The following is a 21,625-nucleotide window of genomic DNA, read 5'->3' on the forward strand; positions in this document are numbered from 1 at the left end:
TTCCACAGAAGAGAAAAAGGCCATTCAGTTTCAGAGCAACATGAGGGTGAGTAAATTACGACAGATTTTTTTTTTTCTGTCAAAGCTGATTTGTTGTGCTGCACAATTTGAGAAAAATTCAAACTCAACTGAAAACACTGCTGTACACCAATCATGATCTTGCCTATAGGGCGCCAAAATGGTCATGTATGGGCCTGAGTAGGTCAACTAGTCCAACAGACCACTCATATGTCATAAATGTTTTTTAAAACATGAAAAATGTTTCTTTCATTTCAAGGAAAATTCATTTAGCTGGTTTTTCCCATTTTTGCATTAATCTTGGAACATTTCTTATTGGTGAGGTTCAGTTCCCCTACGAGAAACATACAGCATGTTGCCTGTTTTTCGCCTTCAGCATTTAAAATCAATGAAGTTAAACTCCTTGAGTGTTCTTCCTTCCAATGAACAGCTGTGATAGCTCATATATAAGTCTTCTCGTGGTGAGTTGAATGAATTTATGCTGCATGGATAATCTGGGATTTTTAGGGCCAACTGCTTCCAATTTCCAGTGGACCCCACCAATCAAAAGCCTGCCTTCCTCCACTCTCTCTTCACTTCCCCACCCCCTCTCTTTCTTATATGCAACCACATGCACACCTCATGCTTCAGCAGTGTCTTTTTTGCTGTATTGATCTATCTTCCCAGGCTTGTATACATCTGTTTGTTCTGTGATGTGGGCAGCTACAATTGCCCAGGATTCACATCCAAATCTCTTCAACCGACAATTTTTGTCCTTAAGTGGCCTAAATTGCACTCTAATTGGAGGTGGACAGTGTTGTCACACACAGGGTGCACTTTTAAGACACAAAGCAATCTCGTGCACCAGCATGATACAACAGGTCTAGATTGATAAAGCAGTTTTTGGAAGGAGGAAAAAACTTAAAGGAAAAAAAACACTGCACTGCAGGGGTTAAACAAACAATCTGGGCCATAAGCACTTATCACTTGAGTTAATTCATGTGATGACAGCAAATTGGAGTAGATGAGGACATGGTGACTTGTCACAGGGACTCCACTGTGAACTTTTATTTGCAAGAAAATTAAAATTATCAAAAATTGTGAGACCAAAATAAGATCCTCACAGTCAATTGAAGACCCAGCAGGAGACAATGGCTTTCATTAAGAGATGTTTCCTCTATTTCTATCAGTGGCATGGGTTTCATTAGAACATGTCATGTACACTCACCAGCCACTTTATTAGGTACACCTTGCTAGTATCTGTATGGACCCTTTTTTGCCTTTAGAACTGCCTTTGTGGCATAAATTCAACAAGGTGCTGGAAACATTCCTCAGAGATTTTGGTCCATATTGACATGATAGCATCACACAGTTGCTGCAGATTTGTCGCTGCACATCCATTATGCAAATCTCCCATTCCACCACATCCCAAAGGTTCTCTATTGGATTGAGATCTGGTGACTGTGGAGGTCATTTGAGTGTAGTGAACTCATTGTCATGTTTAAGAAACCAGTTTGAGATGATCTGAGTTTTGTGACATGGCGGGTTTTTCTGCTGGGAGTAGCCATCAGAATATAGGTACACTGTGGTCATAAAGGAATGGACATGGTCAGCAACAATACTCAGGTAGGCTGTGGCATTGAAACTATGCTCAAATGGTACTAAGGAGCCCATGGTATGCCAAAAAAATATCCCCCACACCATTACATCACCACCAGCAGCCTGAACCATTGATACAAGGCAGGATGGATCCATGCTTTCATGTTGTTTATGCCAAATTCTGACCCTACCATCTGAATGATGCAGCAGAAATCGAGACTCATCAGACCAGTCAATGTTTTTCCAATCTTTTATTTTCCAATTTTGGTGAGCCTGTGCAAACTATAGCCTCAGCTTCCTGTTTTTAGCTGACAGGAGTGGCACCCAGTGTGTTCTTCTGCTGATGTAGCCCATCTGCTTCAAGGTTCGACGTGTTGTGTGTTCAGAGATGCTCCTCTGCAGACCTTGTAACAAGTTATTATTTGAGTTACTGTTGCCTTTCTATCAACTCAAACCAGTCTGGCCATTCTCCTCTGACCTCTGACATCAAAAAGGCATTTTCACCCACAGAACTGTCGCTCACTAGATACTTTCTCTGTAAACACCAGAGATGGTTGTGTGTGTGAATATAAGTTTCTGAAATACTCAGACCAGCCCATCTGGCACCAACAACCTACATTCAAAGTCACTTCAATCACCTTTCTTCCCCATTCTGATGCTCAGTTTGAACTTCAGTAGATCGTCTTGACCATGTGTACATGTCTAAATGCATTGAGGTGATGCCATGTGATTGGCTATATGCATTAACGAGCAGTTGAACAGGTGTACCTAATACATTTATTTTAGAATTTAAAATGACAGTTTTTATATATTTTAAAAGATGATATCAAAGCTGAATTTTCAGCATCTTTACTCCAGTCTTCAGTGTCACATGATCCTTCAGAAATCATTCTTATGTGCTGATTTGGTACTCAAGAAACGTTTATTATTATCACAGTCGGAAATGGTTCTGCTGCTTAATATTTTTGTGGAAACTGAGATGCATTTTTTTTTTCAGGATTCTTTGATTAATAGAAAGTTCAAAAGAGCAGTATTTATTTGAAATATTTTTTGTAATAATTTAAAAGGTTTTATTGTTTATTTTTGATCAATTTAATGCATCCTTGCTGAATAAAAAGTATCAAATTCTAAAAAAAACAAAAAAAAACTTATCTGAGCCCAATCTGATCCCAAAATTTTGAAAGATAACATGTGCATGTGTGTATATATATATAAACAGAGAGAGAGAGACTGCAGATATTTACTTTGTTATTGATTTTTATACATGTTCTGTTTAGTAATTGTAGAAGCCTTGCAATTGTGCATCAATGATCGTGATCCGCACAATAGTGAGTTTTCAAACCAAAAACACTTTAATACATTCATAAACCAAATGGACTTGAGAACCCTCTACTGTGATGCATGTTATAGATGTTTGTTATGAATAATGAAGTAATGCCATAACAAATGATTTTGATTATTAGTATGTGAAATGGTTTATGACATCTATGTCAGGAGCCTTATATTAGCTCATCACCATAGATGATACTGCACTGAAATCTAAAATATGAATCTCCCTCTTTTTCTTTGAAGATACCCTCTCAAAGCAGTTCCTATTTCGTCCCACTTGACTGCCCTATCAGTCGCCATGACACAATGATTTATTAGATCAGAGATGTTCTGTGAGGTGGTGCAACCCAGGATAGGAAGAACTGTGAAATGCTCCTTGACTGTGAATTGTTTTGGACCCAGTGCTGCCGCATATGATTTACCTGGTGGAAAAGATAGTGTTTTGTACTTTGTAAGGGAGATTGGGGCTAGTTGTCACACAAGGTCTATATCTCAGCAACTATAAGTACAATTAAATATTGGTAACACTGATTTTTTTTTTTTTTAATAAAACTTTCATTTTTTGACTTTTCAACTAATTTTAATGGTAGGTCCCAGGTTTCAACTTAATATAGTGTAAAGACATGCCAAATATATTTAGTTAACTATTTTCCTACAGTGTGATTCAGCAAACAGGTCTGTGACACAACAGTTACACAATGTGAGATCAAGTCTCAGTTTGAAACTGTAGTGCTATTCGTCACACCTCATCATATGCTCTGAATTATCAGATCAGAGTCAGACCTCACCTGGTCTACTGTGACAGGACAGGATTGATGACAGGGAGTTAATCTGGCTAAGAGACGCTGTGTACTGCACACCTCTCTGTGTGAAGAATCTATGAGATGAGATAGATTCAGACAGTTAATACTCACGCTGCCAAGTCACTGAGGGAGATTCACAATGACAGCTGCAGATAACAAGCTTTACCCAATCACCTGGTGAAAAAGAAAAAGAGAGTGAATAGACAACTGCTGTCTTTGGAATTCTGCAGTCTATCAATGTGTGTGGTTTTGTGATCACAATTTTTGTCTGTCAAACAGTAACTAGTACTGATTATTATTACAGTGAAATAAACCAGAATATGCAGTTTTGGATATCTACTTTGCCTCAAGCAGAACTCTTATATCTTTTAAAGTTCTGACATAACAGACTTTGGAAATTTTGTCCAGCTCTCATAATATCAACCTTTACAGTTTTGGTTGCAATACAGTATGCATCCAGCAACCAGTGCAGAAACTTTAGGTGGAGTCTAACGGGACCTACATCTGTCATAAGGAGGAACAAATTGTTGCAGAAAGAAACTTCAAGCTAAGTTCAGCCTGAGACTGACGTGGCGTCTTCCTCTGCTTGGCCTGGGAGACCGGTAAGTCATTAACCTTAAACTCATTCAACAGTTAATTAACTAGAATGAATAGTGAATCAGCTAGGCACAGCTGGAGGTAGGTGCAATTTCTTTATTAAAGAAGGGCAGGGGTTTCTGTAGTTTGACCACAGAGCATGGCACTAGCAGAGCCATGGTCATGTTTGTTTCCCAGGAAATGCTCTATATAGATTTTACCCCATACTTTGAATGTATAAGTGCATAAATGTAATTTAATTTAAAACAGAGTTGGTAGATGGGTCAGATAAGCCTTTTTGTGGGATCCAGTAGTGGATGAGTGTCCAATCCTGTCAGCATGAGTGTGGTTGTTGAATGTTCTAGAGCAATGGTCACCAACCTTTTTAAGCCCAAGATCCCTGACCTTGACCTTTTTGGCCTTGACCTTGACCTTTTCGTCAATGTAGATTCTGATTTATTTATTTATTTATTTTTACAAGCAAATTGGCCGATTCTGATACTGGTTGCAGATATTTATTATTAATATTATTATAATAAACAAAAATACATAACCATTTCAAATTAGAGGGAACCACTGCTTTTTAATCACAGTCCAAACAAAGATGCTACGCACGTTGCATGAGCAGTTGTTTTTTTATTTGAATTAGATTTCATTTCAAGATTTAAAGCAAAAACAGAACAGTCTGACTTTATCTTTGTGAAATTATAAATGCTACACACACAAAAAAAGCATGAAACAAAAACAGCAGGCTGAATGAGACGCAGATTCACTCTCTGACAGCAGGTGGCGCTTATGGAGCAGCAGTGATACAGCGTTTCCTTGGTTACCGCTGTAAACAAAGCTGAAATGCGCTAATAATTAGCTACTTTATTCGGAGGTACGAGGAAAATAAAAGACTGGAGAAATGTAATGTATTTTTGTACTCATATAAAACTGTTATTTTTGTGAGCTACTGGAACAGCGATCGACGGGTTGGCGACCACTGTTCTAGAGCATGTCTAAATCATTGGCTTAAAACAGAGGTATACTTTGGATCCAAAAAGGAATGTAAACTTCAAAAGGAGGGCAGAATGGTAGCTAAATAGTGCAACATAAAGTGCTCATAATCGGAAGCAGAAATTAAGAGAGACTGGCAAATTATCTGCATTTATCTGTAGCACCTTTACTGATTTTTTCCCCTCAAAATCTCAAATTTGAATGTCAATAGCAATACACCAGATGCCTGGTTGAAAAGAATGGAAGAACATTACCTTATTGATTTTCAAAAACTATCAATCACTGCTTAGGTACAGGGGTTGGACAGTGAAAATGAAACACCTGGATTTAGACCACAATCGTTTCTTTGTATGGTGTAGGGCCTCATTCTGCGGCCAATACAGCATCAGTTCTTTTTGGGAATGACAGATACAAGTCCTTCTCAGTGGCCAGAGGGATTTTAAGCTATTCCTCTTCCAGAACAGTGGCCAGGTCACTATGTGATACTGGTGGAGGAAAATGTTTTCTGACTTGCTCCTCCAAAATACCCCAAAGTGTCTCAAAAATATCTAGATCTGGTGACTGTGCAGACCATGAGAGATGTTCAACTTTACTGTCATGTTCGTCAAACCATTCCATCACAAGTCTTGCTGTGTGTATTGGTGCATTATCATGCTGATGCACGACACCCCCTTCCGGGTACAGTGTTTAAACCATTAGGTGCACATGGTCCTTTAGAATGGTTCGGTAGTCCTTGGCAGTGATGCGTCCATCAAGCACAGTAGGGAATGCCATAATATTGCAGCCAAACCATCACTGACATTTTACATTGGCACAAGTGACCAAAGGTTGGTCAGCCTGACCATAAATATTGACTCTGCGAAAGTTTCCGACCAACAGTTTTAGTGGAAGCAGGAGAGTCGAAGTGTGCATTTAATTCTGCAGTGAGTTGGGCAGATGTGGTTTTATGTTTTTTTTTTTTTTTTGGATACAATCCAGGTTAGTACCTAGACATGAGGACATCCCTTTCAGACAGCTTCCTCTTGCATTAAGTTAGTCCTGTTGGATGTGGTTTGTCCTACATGGTGGTATGCCGACATTACCCTGGATACCATAGCTCTCGATACACCGCAAAGACTTGCTGTCCTGGTCACAGATGAGCCAGCATTATGTGTAACAACAATTTGTCCTCTTTTAAACTGTGGATTTCAATATTTTTTGTACAGTTGTGCTATTGCTCTGCTAATTCAACCTTCACACTCTGCTCTTGCTGATAGAATGTAAAATCAGTGAACATTGGCCAGCAAACCGCGTATATAGAGGCGTGAATCATCCATGTGTTAATTTCGCTGACGAATAATTTTCGTCATAATTTTCACCAACAATATTTTTTCACGGATGAAAACAAGACGATGACTAAATACAAATGCGTTTTAAATGACTAAAACTATGACTAAAATCTACTCTAATTTTCGTCAACAAATAAAAACGAGACGAAAATGATAGAGAGGGATGATTTGGGAAGATATCCAGTCAGGACTGCTGTCCTGTGTGGAAGATGCGCACATTTGAAGTGTAACATGCTGATCTAACTGCAGGAAGCGTGACACTGTTGCGCGCTCTGCAGGCTCGCGCAGCAGCACTTCAGACTGCTTCGCAATCAATGAATAGTGCACGTTTATGCCAAGCGATTGCTTATAAGCTAATGTTGATGAATTATGACAATGTTTACTACACAATGTTTATATGGTAATATGTTTTAAACCGTTGTAAGAATGCATATTTTATCTCCCTCATCTGAACTCAAATGAGCAGCCTGCTACAGTGCAGACTGCAGACATTTCAAAATAAGAGTCATGGTGTATTTTGCGATGGTTTTTAATTATTATTTTTTCCTGGTCATTATTGTTATTTTGTTTACACAGTAAACTGTATTTAATTTAATTTATTTTCTAGTTAATTCATAGTAAACTACTGTATCTTCTGTCACAGGAAGGAAAGAAATAAAAACTGTAATAGTACCTCATTGTTAAGTGTGTCAATCCCTGACAAGTACTGAATTGAGCTCTCTTTCAAGTGTTTTTGCACTTAAACAGACTAAAACTAAAACAATTTCCGATGACTAAAATATGACTAAAACTAAATGGCATTTTAGTCAAAAGACTATGACTAAAACTAAATCAAAATTTGCTGTCAAAATTAACACTGCCAGTGCCAACACATTTCGGTTTCATTGTCCAACACCTGTATCCATATCATGCGAATTATATGCATAAACTTCAAAGAATATGTTGAAGTTTTGCTTTGAAAGGGTGCACATTCATCACAGGCAGAGGTATTTTTGAGCAGCATTACCCCAAATGCTTTGTTTTCCATTTGCATATAATGGCACTTTTTATATTCTGAAATAATCTTTGAATTCACTGTGCTGTTTCTTTCTTTTCTTTTTTTTTTTTTAGCATTCAGAATCTTCAGTATTTTGCTATTGAATTAGGAACTGTCATAAACTGCTTACATAAAGTTGTGCCAGTTAAATGCCATAAGCTTTTAAAAGGCCATAAAAGCAATGTAGGATTAATGCCACCCTGATGTTTATGAAACATCCTAGAGACTAAATAGATGATCTGTGCCTGAATGCAGATTTAACACAGAGCCAGGAAAGTTCTTGAAAACAGCTTTGTCAATATATTTTTCAGCTTGTGGCTTATGAGAACTATTTTCCAATGTAGAGCAATGGTCTGTGGCCTTCTGATGAGACAATAGAACGATTAGGAGAGGCCATGTTCCAAAAAACATTAATCAAGTGTATTGAAATTAACTTTCAATTGACTTTGCTACCTGAAAGGAGGATCCCATGTTGACCATGTTGATAAATTGTGAGGGAGTGTAGTCTAGCATGCTATTCAGAAGGATCTTTGTCGATTAATCAGCTTGCCATTTGCATTCGATGTATGACAAAAGTGTATTAGACTTTTCAGAGAGGTGATGTGATGCATATCTGCACATACTGTACATTTACATATATATACACTCACATATCTGCTTTGTAGTATATTCTTGATTTTCCATTACTGTGATATGGTGTAGAATTCTTGATAACTAATTTTCACTGTTAAGAGTAATAGCCTGATATACATATTGTTTCAATTTGTAATGCTGTGATTCATTCTCAGAGCTAGTGGGTTTATTTCAAGAACATTTAAAAAAAAAAATCCTTTTGGAAAACATGAATGTGAACAACTTCTGGAGCCAAAGCTGCTGACAAAGTGGGCTGTTGCGCTCAATTAGTGACCTGCAGATCCTCGCCCAGTTTGTCCCCGTTCTTCTTTTCTCCATGTGACCTCAAAAACGTTAACTTTTTCTCTAACTTTTGTCTTTTTTAAGCCACAACCACCCTCTGTCACTTTGCTTAATTATTTTCTCGAGGACTGCCATGCAATGCCTCTATCTTTAATTACAATCACATATGAAGGCGGGGTGGGGGAGGATAATGGAGAGGAAGTGAGAGAAAAGCTATACGCTACTTTGATCTTTCCTTGCTTCTGCATTGCCTCGTCTGTTAGAAATAAAAAAAGAATAGATTAATAGTTGCTCAAAGCTATGCTTCTGTATACTATACAGTATACACTGCAGAAAGGTCATGTTACTGGAACTTGGCCCATTAGTGTACTGCTCTGTTGTGATTTTTGTAAAGTTGCAATGCTGTGATTGTGTGATATTAGAATGTTATTAATGGGTGATGCCTGGCATGTGATTTCTGCATGTAATTTTGGATATTATATTTGGTTAATGCTGGTGTTCTGATTTTCTGTTGCTGGTATGTCAAAATTGTATGACGTTGTGATTGCGTGATGTTTAAATGTTATTGTCAGTATCTATCAAAAGTGTAAACTGACTGGTCTGTGGCTATGCAGCCCCATACTTTTCTATCAGAACCAGCATTAACTTCCCGCTCCCCACGTGCATCAATGAGTCTTGGCCACCCATGACCCTGTCGCCGGTTCACCACTGTTCCTTCCTTGGACCACTTTTGATAGATTCTGACCACTGCAGACAGGGAACACCCCACAAGAGCTGCAGTTTTGGAGATGCTCTGACCCAGTCTTCTAGCCATCACAATTTGGCCCTTGTCAAACTCGCTCAAATCTTTACACTTGTCCATTTTTCCTGCTTCTAACACATCAATTTTGATGACAAAATGTTCACTTGCTGCCTAATATATCCCACCCACTAACATGTGCTGTGATGAAGAGATAATCAGTGTTATTCACTTCACCTGTCAGTGGTCATAATGTTATGCCTGATCGGTGTATGTCACTGTAGTGAGTAGGGGTGTAACAATAATGTTGTGTCACAATATATAGCAATTATGTCATTAATGACTCACCCTCATGTCGTTCCAAACCCGTAAGACCTCCGTTCATCTTCGGAACACAGTTTAAGATATTTTAGATTTAGTCCGAGAGCTTTCTGTCCCTCCATTGAAAATGTATGTACAGTATACTGTCCATGTCCAGAAAGGTAATAAAAACATCATCAAAGTAGTCCATGTAACATCAGTGGGTTAGTTAGAATTTTTTGAAGCATTGAAAATACATTTTGGTCCAAAAATAACAAAAACTACGACTTTATTCAGCATTGTATTTTCTTCCGGAATCCTTTTCATTGAATTGATTCCATTGAATTAATTCCATTGAATCCTTTCATCTGTCGGCGTTGAACAAGAAGGGGGTGGTAATGCACCAAAACGCTGGATGCCAACTGCCGTAAAACAAGAAGAAGAAGAAGAAGAAGCTTCGTTTAAAGTCTGAGGGAGACGCACACTGTATTCAAGCTATTCTACATTGTTTGTATTTTGGTATTGCTATATTTTTTAAAATGGTGCATAAGTGTGCATGTCGCAGATGTCCTAATCGCCAAAAATAACCACGGCGACGTAAAAGTGCATTACCAATGCCGACAGATGAAAGGATTCAATGGAATCAATTCAATGGAATCAATTAAATGGAAAGGATTCCGGAAGAGAATACAATGTCGTAGTTTTTGTTATTTTTGGACCAAAATGTATTTTTGATGCTTCAAAAAATTATATCTAACCCTCTGATGTCACATGGACTACTTTGATGATGTTTTTATTACCTTTCTGGACATGGACAGTATACCGTACATACATTTTCAATGGAGGGACAGAAAGCTCTCGGACTAAATCTAAAATATCTTAAACTGTGTTCCGAAGATGAACGGAGGTCTTACGGGTTTGGAACGACATGAGGGCGAGTCATTAATGACATAATTTTCAGTTTTGGCTGAACTAACCCTTTAAATATATCTAGTCAATGACAAGCATATTCATATTTTTCTGTATTTTCAGCTTCAGAATCATTTATATTTTTATTCTGGTATCAACGTTGTCCTGTGCATTGGGTTACCAGCATCAAATTTAGCCTTTTAATCAATAGTTTTTTTTTGTTAACCTTTTACAATATATCTTGAAGTATCGCAATAACATCGCATCGTGATATGTATCGAATCGTAACATGAGGGTATCGTTACATCCCTAGTTGTGAATGGTTGTTTGCTGCTGGGATATCAGTTGAAAGATGCTGATTGTGTGATGTTGGAATGATGTGAATGAGCAATACTGCAATGTGATTATATGTTGTTGTGATTGTGTGATGCTTGAATGCTGGAGTTTCTCACTGTTTAATGTTATTATGCTGTGATTGGTGTTTTTGTTGATGTGTTGTGTGATTATGTTTTCTGTCAGAATTTGGAATTTTGTGGTTTGTTGCTAGAAAATGTCATAAATGTAAGATGCTGTGATTTTAGAGTGAAGTGACTGCAATTTGATTATATGTTGTTGTGATTGGATGATGCTGGAATGCTGGGGGTTTTCTGGGATGTTATGAGTGTGTGATGCTGGTATGTGATTATGTCAGTGGTTTTCAATCCTGGCTGCTCTGCAGATTTTGTATGTCTCTCTTATCTGACACACTCAGCTGAGTTCATGGAGCTCTCACCTAATGAGCTGATGATCTGAATTAGGTGTGTTAATTAAGAGAGACATACAAAATGTGATTGAAATCCACTGAATTATGTTATGATGAAATTGTGTGGTATGATTCTATATTGCTGTGATTAGTTTATTTGGGGACTGTGTGATGATGACAGTTGATTGGATGGGTGCGGCTCTTGGCTTGCTGCACTGTTGTTCTCTAATATCCTGCATTTCAGTCTAGCTGTTTGATATCTAGCTCCCAACTGTTCTCTCGGCTGAGGGTGTGTGAAGGGATTTGTGTGAGTGTGCGCATGTATGTGTGCATAACTGCCTGCTAAAGGAATGATGAAGGGGATCTGACCATATGTGCATGTTTGTATGGGTGTTATGTGTCTGTTCTGCTGTCTGTAGTAACATGATGTGTATGTAACACATCATAACCATCAAGACAATAACAGCTGGTCTGTAGATGACCACAGATGGACAGAGAGCATGCACATCCCCCCAAACACACACACACACTCTGTCTTTCTCTCTCACACACTTACACACACACATACATATTGGCCTGTTTCCCTGGTGACTAGCAGGCAGGTGCAGCTCCTGCCAGTTTTAAACTTTTGCAGTGGAATTGCAGCAGAATTCCTTGTGGTTTTGTGCCAAAGTCACAGCCAGACGCTACTGGTCCTTCTTAGAGAGCCATCTTAAGCCTCTAATTAAAAAATAACCATAATAATTATCATCATAATCATCATTATCTCTCTGTCCCTCATTAAAGGACTTGTGTCCAGTGGCCTGTGGATGACCTGCATGTAGGACACTGTGTATCCCAATTTTTTATATACCTTAGTCAGAGTAGACCACATATTTAGCTTGATATGAACTAAACATGGTGTGTGTGTGTGTGTGTATATATATATATATATATATAAAAATATATATATATAAAAATATATATATAATATATATATATATATATATATATATATATATATATATATATATATATATATATATATATATATATATTCTGCTTTTATTCTATCATTTCAAGTATAAGCATCAACAAGACAACAACATTTAAACAGCGAATCTTGTTATTACACCAAATTAGGCAGCAATATAGTTTTTTCAGTCAAGAATTCAGATTTTTCTTGCAATGCCACAGCTTGCATGTAAATGTGAAGGCACTAATGTTAATTATTCCATTCTTGCCAGCAGACTGCAGCAGAAAGGACAGTTGCTTGAGCATAATTTGCATACAGTTAAGCTTTGCCCTATGCTCCTTAATTGAGTCATACCTTTATATTTCAAAACTGATTGTTAACAAATCTTTCTTGAAAGGAAGGTGAGTGTGAGGGAGCTGCCACCAATCAATGGACTATAACCAGATTATCTGATTAAGTCAATAAACAAAATCTTGTTTATAATTGTTTATATAACTCAATATATAATGTTTCTTAAATGTTTAATAAGCATATTAATGTAATCAGGCAGGATTGGGTAGCTGCAGGCTTGTAGACACTCCAGTGGATTAATGTCGTTATACTGTATATTACACTAAAAGTTCAGAACAAAAGGTTTTTCTAGGACAGTAATGTGGGGCTAATATGGCTAGGGTTCTCTCTCTGTCTGTATGTCGTTCTATCATTTTACTTGTATCATTCTATCTATCATTCTATATGTATATCTGTCTATCTAGTATTGTGTGTGTGTGTATAGGTGGAGACTGGGTAGTGTTGTAACATGGGGTCAGTACTAACACTGTCAGTTTGACCAGAGCTGTGGTGATGTCATCAATATCATACACTTGCATCACGTTTTTGTTTTTACAGGAGAAGTGCCATCTGACTGAGAGCAACATTGTACATTTTATGATAAAAAAAAAAAAGATTTTAAGGAAGGAAAGTAGCGGCAGTAGCGGGTTCGTGGGTTGCAGTGAGGTCTGTAGCGGGCTCGTGGGCAAGGAGCTTAGGTGGTGCCGGCAAGACAGGGAGCTCGGGTGACGCCGGCAGGGCAAGGAGCTTGGGTGCGAAGTCTGGAGCTGACTCGGGCTCTGGTGCGGAGTCAGGAGCGGGCTCGGCGAAGACTGGAGCGGGCTTGAGTGCAGAGTCTGGAGCAGCCTCGGCGAAGACTGGGACAAGCTCGGCGGAGGCAGGAGTGTCCATCTTGTCCGTTGACGCTGGCGGAGTGGCGGTCTTGTCCGTAGATGCTGGCGGTGCGGCCATCTTGTCCGTGGACACTGGCGGAGCGGCCGTCTTGTCCGTAGACGCTGGTGGTGCGGCCGCAGGCCGAGTGCCGTAGGTAATCACAGCGTGCTGATATACAGCCATATGGCACGGCTACGAGTGTGATATTGCGTTTATACAACAGTTCGACGGCACGAGTGTGTAAATAAATAAGAACAACAACGGAGTGTCTTTAAAACCCTCTTTTGTGCAGCACTACTTCCTTCCGCCACGGATTCAAATCTCAGGTTGTCAGTTGGACCAAGCCTCCGTTACTAATTCTAAAACGTCACTTCAGAACTAGTAACGAAGGAACGTTTCAAAACTCAAGTTGTCAGTTGAACCAAGCCTCCGTTACTAAGTCTAAAACGTCACTTTAGAACTAGTAACGAAGGAACGTTGAGTCGCTTCATTGAAACACATTGAATTTTGTACAGTATTAGAGAGAAGAGTCTGATATGTCCCGTCTAGTTGTAGCCAATATGCTATATAAGGATGTAACGTAACGTTTATTATTATCAAATTTAACATAGCACAATTCGACTTGCTCTGGAACAAATAATAGATTAATAAGACCAAAGATTGCCCGTTCTATGTACTCAAATTGAATTATGTCTCATGTTTAACCACTATAAGAGCCAGCGGCAAATCCCCGAGGCATTGGCCGAGATTAAGCTGTTCTCGGCGGTTACAGAAGCACTGAACGGCCGCTGACGCACTCGAGCTTGCATCTCCAAAAACGTCAAAACAAATTGTAAAATAGGCGCTGTTATTAAATATGAGTCACATATTTCAGGTCTAAACAACAACATTCTCGCCTAAAAAACTATTAAAACTACAGTTCGTGGTACAAGAAGTAGTATTTGTAAAAATTACGGTTGATTTGATCGGCCGCCATGACGGTCACTTCAAGCGAAGTGATACAAACGGTGAAAAGGCAGTAGGAGTGCTGTTATCACTGAAATATCGCATGGCTATCAGCCAATCAGATTCGAGAACCAGACAGAACTGTTGTATAAATATATATATATAAATATATATATATATATATATATATATATGCACACACACACACACACACACACACACACACACACATTGGGTTTCCATGTTTTATTGGTATTTTTATGCTGTACATACTGTGTATATTCTATCCTATAACCCTACCCCCAACCCTCACAGAAAACATTCTGCATTTTTACATTTTCAAAAAATATCATTTAGTATGATTTATAAGCTGTTTTACTCATGGGCACCAAAAACTGTCCCCACAAGGACAAGGATTTCAGATATTGCCATCTATGTGGGGACATATGGCCCATACTATAGAGTTTAAAACTGGTTGTAACATGGGTAATAATGTTTCTTGAGTACCAAATCAGCATATTAAAATGATTTCTGAAGGATCATGTGAAACTGAAGACTGCAAGTCATGGCTACTGAAAATTCAGCTTTGCCAAATCTTGTTTGTATTATCCTAATTTGAAAGCTGCAGTGGATAGAAGTATCTGCTAAATTAATTAATGTAAATATATCATACCATACTACTACTACTTATATACATACTATCATGTCATATACTTTGAAGAATATTTATGTAAAAAAAAAAAAAAAAAAAAAAAAATGGTATTACCACAGTCTAAAAATATCTAGGTATATATGATACTAATGAGCAAAACCTGTAGTTGCAATACGTTTTGTGTAGCCACTTAATTTCTGAACTACAAACCAATAAATAAATAAATAGCTTAACTTGATGATTATGCACCTTAAGTAACTGATAAATAACAGTTACTCAATTTGCTGATTAATGATATGCTTGTTAATTTGAAACGGCTGTGTAGGAGAGGCCGGTGGTCTGAATTACAGAGGAGCTGCTGGGTAAAGACACATTACTTCAGCTCTCCCTTAAGTACTCTTACTCTTTCTCACTCACTCTTTCTCTCACTCTCTTCTTTTCAGGTCTGGTGAGATTGGTGTCTGACAACTAGGTGTACTAGGAAAGACTGGCTTCCCCTTGAGCTAATGCTGCTAAAAGCACTGAAAGGCAAGTGGCATCGGCTCTTAGCTTCTGTGTGGAGTAAAAGCACAAATAAAGCATGTCACTGAGGATCAGCTTGGTGCAGGTATATTTCTATTTTCTGTCTTAGTGTTGAACTTCAATAAAATACATGAAAACTTTGAGCACCAACAATAGCACAACTGTGAAGAAAATTTGTCTATAGCTTTTTCTTCAGCTTTTCCTTTTTGATTATTATTTTATTTATTTATTTATTTATTATGGAATATTGCAGTGTTTATTTTGAATGATTTACCTGTGTGTAAACAATCCAATCAATTCCTCATGGACAAAATCAAGTCCCGCTCTTTATGTTTTCTTGTTAACGATGCCTTTTCCTCAAAAATATATGTCACAATAGAGAAAAAAAGACTGTCGCAGTTTCCGTTTCATGCCAAATATGGCCTACAGTACGTCACGTGTGAACAAAACCGTGGCTCAAAAAAAAAAATTAACATCACTGATAGTTATAAACATTTAAATATTTTACCCAGTTCAATTCAAATTTTTAGAATTTGTTCAGCAACTGAAAACTGCGGTTAATAGTAACACTATCACAGTAGCTTTAGTCTATCAGCAGCAATCACATGCTTTCTATTGTTTGGGAGAAAATGCAAGCATTTCCCAGTCCCATCTGTTTTAGCAGACGTCTTAACAAACCCAATCAGCATTTTCTGTAATGCAATTCACATTAGGCAGGAAAACTAATTAAATTCTGCAAAGACAGCCAGTTCTTGTTTCGCATATGAGAACAAATGACATACATGTCTTAAGCTACAGTAAGGAGAAGACATACAAGTTAATTCAAGAGTTCACATTTTTATATAATCCTTAAATGAGGTAAAGATAAATATATTCAGCTTTCTGTTCATGATGGAGGAATGAGAATCAACTTAAACTCTACATTTCTCTCATGGACTATTAATGGATTAGTTCACTTTAAAATGAAAATTACCCCAAGCTTTATTCACCCTCAAGCCATCCTAGGTGTATATGACCTTCTTCTTTCTGATGAACACAATCTGAAGCTCAAGAAAGTACATCCATCCATTATAAACGAACTCCACACGGCTCTGGGTGGTTAATAAAGGCCTTCTGAAGCAAAGCGATGCGTTTGTAAGACAAATATCCAAATTTAACAAATTATAAAGAAAAAAAAATAGCTAGCTTCCGCCAGACCATCTTCAGTATTTAACTTACGAAGAACGTGTAAATCAAAATGCTTACGCTACGTCCTACGCCTACCCTGTTCATATGATGAAAAACGCGTAACTGACACGACATGAGTTACGCTTTTTTAAGGCAGGAACACACCAAGGCAATGGTCGGCCGTCGGGCAGTTTTGGTTCGTCGGCCGTCTAAGAATTCTTAGTGTGTTCTGCATCGTTGGCTGAAATTAGTCCTCGTCGGCTTTTTACCGGCAGATGTTGAATCGGCGTTGGAGCTCGTCGGTCCGTCGGGCCATCTGTTCATTCTGATTGGCTGTTCAGCTACTGCCACCTGCTGGTACGGAAAGGCATTTCATCTTACGCAGGCGCAGAACGGACATGCTACTTGGCCGTCGGTTGTCGAGCGTTGGTTTGGTGTGTCAGGGCAACTTTGGACCCATACGCTGCCAACGTGAGCCAACCCCGCAGTCTGCTTTCGTCGCCACTAGCTCGTCGGCTTGGTGTGTTCCTGCCTTTAAGTTGAATATGGAAGGCGCTTTGGCAGAAGCTAGATATTTTACTTTATAACTTGTTAAATATGGATATTTTTCTTACACAAATGCACCGCTTCGCTTCCTTGAGCCGTGTGGAGTGCTTTTATGATGGACAGATGCACTTTCTTGAGCTTCATTCTCGTTGGTCCCATTCACTGCCATTATAAAGCTTGGATGCGTCAGGAGATTTATTGATATAACTCCGATTGTGTTCATCAGAAATAAGAAAGTCAGGCTTGGGGTAATTTTCATTTTAAAGTGAACTAACCTTTTAAAAAAGAGATTTGGGGTGGATTCACAGGAGTGTGGCAAGCGGACGTTTATATACCCTCAAGCTGCAATGTGATTGGATGAATACATATCTCCTGTTCTTTCATTTTGAACTCCCTTATTTGTAGGTAGAAGACTATGTTGGCTTTGAAGTAGGTAAAACTGAAATAAACATGAAAGAATGCAGGGGGAAAAAACAGGTGAATCTACACGATTTCAGAGATTTTTTTTATTTATTTTGAAAGCATCATGGGAACCATCGTATCAATTTAACATTTCAAGTCAACTCACGGCCAACTCTCTCAAACAGCATGCATGCATTAGGATGTTATTGAGTGAATTCTCCTGAGTTTTTCTATCTTTATTCTTTAAATTATTTATTATTTTATTTTGAAGATACCATGTAACCGAGGCTGCATGGGTTGCTTTGAGAGGATTAAACTCTAAAACCTCCAGGCGATGTTTGCTCATCTTACAATTTGTGTGAGTGTTTGCAGCTTCCATTCTACAGTCAGACTGGCTGAACAAATCTGAGTTAACACAAACAGGGCACGATGTTTTCCTTTTTAACGATTTTTTAGGATTCATATGGCAGAAACCTCTTCACCTGCTCTTGACTTATGACTTATTTGATTAGTCTAGCAGTACAGCTGTTGCCTATGAGCACTACATTTGTTGATACTATCTTGACAGCAGTCTGAGGTGTAAGAAACCTTACGAGACAGTAAAATGTGTCTGTGCCAGCTCACAGTTCCCACCCTAGCTGCTCTGTAAATAAAAGAGGCGTGCATTGAATACGGTTAACCGGGATAAATTCAAATGCTATAATACATCTGTGGAAATGAAATTGAATTTGGTGGCCCACTTTACTGTGTCTAATCAGGTGAAAGCATTCTCTCTCACACACACATAGGCAATGTTCAAAATTAAATATTAGTATACTGCATATACTACACTGATTTTACATAGTAGTATGTGGCATCTAGTTTTCATCTAGGAAATTAAACATGCTTATTCTGCATTTGTAATCCTATTTCAAAAAAATAATAACTTTTGACATTCGAATTCTAATCAGATCATGCTTTATAATCACTTCTGGTTCACTTTTCACACTGAAATGGAATTGCATTATGGGATACAATGTGCTTTCGCTGAACACTGCACATTGGGGCAGTCGTCTCATCTTTGTATCTATTAATACAGAAAAATGCATATATGCAGCAGTGTTCATACTGTATAGTATAAAAAATGTATGCATCATATATTGCTATGCTCTAGCTGACATTGCCATTCTTTTTCCTTCTCTGTCTCTCCATCTGTTCAGTTGCAACTTACCGGATTCATTATTTAGATTGAATCACTGGTCAGGCAGCTCCCATGGCAAGCATTCAACATAACATGGTGTTAGAATTGCCCTTGCTTTGTGCATGTGTCAGGTCTGCTCATGTGTAAATGAGTGTGCTCAATACTGTTTATATAAAAAGGTTAGTTCACCCAAAAGTGAAGATTTTGTTATAATTTGCTTGCTGTGAAACACAAATTGAGAAATGTTGAATAATGTCTTTTACAAGCAATGTATTTTCTTTTTTATATGAATAGGGACTGAATATGTCGAGCTTCAAAAGGATGGCAGATCACCATAAAGGTGTGCTCACATTGACTGTTGTTCTGTGAATTTTCACAGATGGTATCCAGTCATTTCAATAGAAACCCATGCGATTGAGAGGCAGAGATTGCAATGGGTTCAAGTTGATTATGTGGATTCACCTCATTGACCTACAGAAAGCTTCCTGGTTTAAAAAATGACTTCTGTGTGAGCTGTGCTTCATGCATCACTACAACATTGACTATAGACAATGGATCGAAATTTTGCTAATGTGATCACCAGTGTTGCGGGTAACGCATTACAAGTAACGTGAGTTACGTAATCATATTTATTTTTTCAAGCAAAGTAAATCATTACTTTTAAATGTAAACAAAATATCTGATTTACTTTTTAAAAGAAGTAACTCAAGTTTGTTTTCCCATTTATTATTTATTGTCTCTCCTGTCCACAAGTCTGACCCCTTATTTACAGTGTACGCATCTGTGGCTACTGGCCACTCTGGTCAGTGCTTGTGTTTACACTGGCCGTGCTCAGAAGCAGCTTGCCGCGCCGCTTCACTAAAGATAGGCGCCATGTCTATTTTTGACGGACGCCGCATCCAAGCCGCGCAGCTCAAATATAAAATAGTCAAAATAATCACCCTGTGTAAACTCCCGATCATATTTCACATCACTAGGAGGCCAGAAACTGATGACAAGAATTTCGAAGTTGAAAAACTTTAATAGGGCATATCAATAAACACAATTAAAGGACGACTCAGTAGTATTTGGAGGTTAGTCGCCTGATACCAACAACAAATGTCTAACCAATCAGCATTAGGGGACATATAATGGTCAAGGAGAGAGAACGAGCAAGAGGGAGATTTTAAAATAATAATAAAAAAAAAAACTAAAACGAGAAATTGGACACAATACAAAAGAGCTCAAAAGAATATCACTGGAATGAAGGTTTATGCCTGGGCAAGCGCTTTAGGACCCGCGTTTATATTAGAAAAGCTTTCCAGGCCTGAAAACAGACACGGAGGCTGCTTTGATCCCGCTGCTCATGTGAGTAACAGCATGGTTTTGATTGTCTGGAGCTGCTGTGCTGTTTGCGACTAACAATTAACACTTTGTATTTACTCTTGTGTACTGTATGTTCATTTTTTTGTGCTTCCTTGTCGTTCGTTCATCAACTGCACCTTTTGTTGCATGTCAGCTGTGATAAACAGACATCCACTTGCATTGCGTGTGTAACAGCGGCCAGATAGTGAGAGTTGTGCAGGTAAACCACTGCACACTGCGACTGCTAATCGTCATTGATAGTGCGTTCACCTCACATGCCAGTGGCGATCGGGCCGGGGTTCGAGACCGACTCGGAGCAGAATGGAGTGCAAGTTTTGGAGGCGGAGCAATGAAGAGAGGGGTGGGTTTGTTTGGGTTGATTTTAAATATCAACAATGTCCAACAGTGTAGTTCAAATTCTACTTACAGCACCTTTAAACCAGACAAAATACAACCATTTAGCCATTAAAAACACACAAAAAAATCAAGGAAAACAACACTGGACAGGCAAATCTCGTGGTCTCGCGAATCCAACCGCTTCACTTCTGAAATGCTCCTTGTATGAGTTGATACCACAGAGGGCGGAACAAAACCTTGCAGGAGCCATAACTCATTGCAGACGTGTGCAATGTAAATAAGGGGTGAGGCTTTGTGTGTGTGTGTGTGTTATTAAAAATCCAACAAGCAAGCTCAGCCAAGATTGGAAAAAAGTAACGCAAAAGTAACGTAACACATTTCTTTCCATAAAAAGTAAATAGGTAACTCGATTAGTTACTTTGTAATGCATTACTTTTAAAAGTAACTTTTCCCAACTGGTGACTCGGGCCCTATTCCAGGTCTTCTGAAGCTATATAATGTAATTGATTGTCTTCTTTTTCGTAATCCTTTCAAATCCATTTTACAGTAAATGAAGTAATATGACAATATCGATGTACTGCCGTTAGATGACGGAAAATGCTCGAGCAACCTACGATTTAGTATCTTAAAACAGATGTGTTAAAAACAACACAACATGTGTTATTTCTTAACACACCTGTGTGTCTAGTTAAGGACAACACATTTTGTGTTACTTTTAACTCAACCATGTGTTATTCCTGCTCATTTTCTACACACCAATGTGTTATATTTACACAATTTGTGTCAATTATGTACACAAAACGACACAAAACGTGTCACAAAAATAACAAAATAACTCACTTTTTTGAGCCTAATCTCTTCAGATGAATGTAACTTCGCGAGCATATTAAGTGCATCCTGGCTGACTCGCTGTATTATTTATTTTGCTTTTGTGGTTACAGAAACGTTTGAAAATGCTTCTCGGAAGACTTAAGTATTCCTTCATGGTAAACAAAAGTAATAGGCTGTAGAAGCTCAGGAGACAGTGCCAAGTAAATGCAAGAAAATAATAACACAGGTTGAAAGAACGAACTGGCAAGA

This window comes from Megalobrama amblycephala, linkage group LG4 (genome assembly GCF_018812025.1).
Source record: "Megalobrama amblycephala isolate DHTTF-2021 linkage group LG4, ASM1881202v1, whole genome shotgun sequence".
NCBI classification, from domain to species: Eukaryota; Metazoa; Chordata; class Actinopteri; order Cypriniformes; family Xenocyprididae; genus Megalobrama; species Megalobrama amblycephala.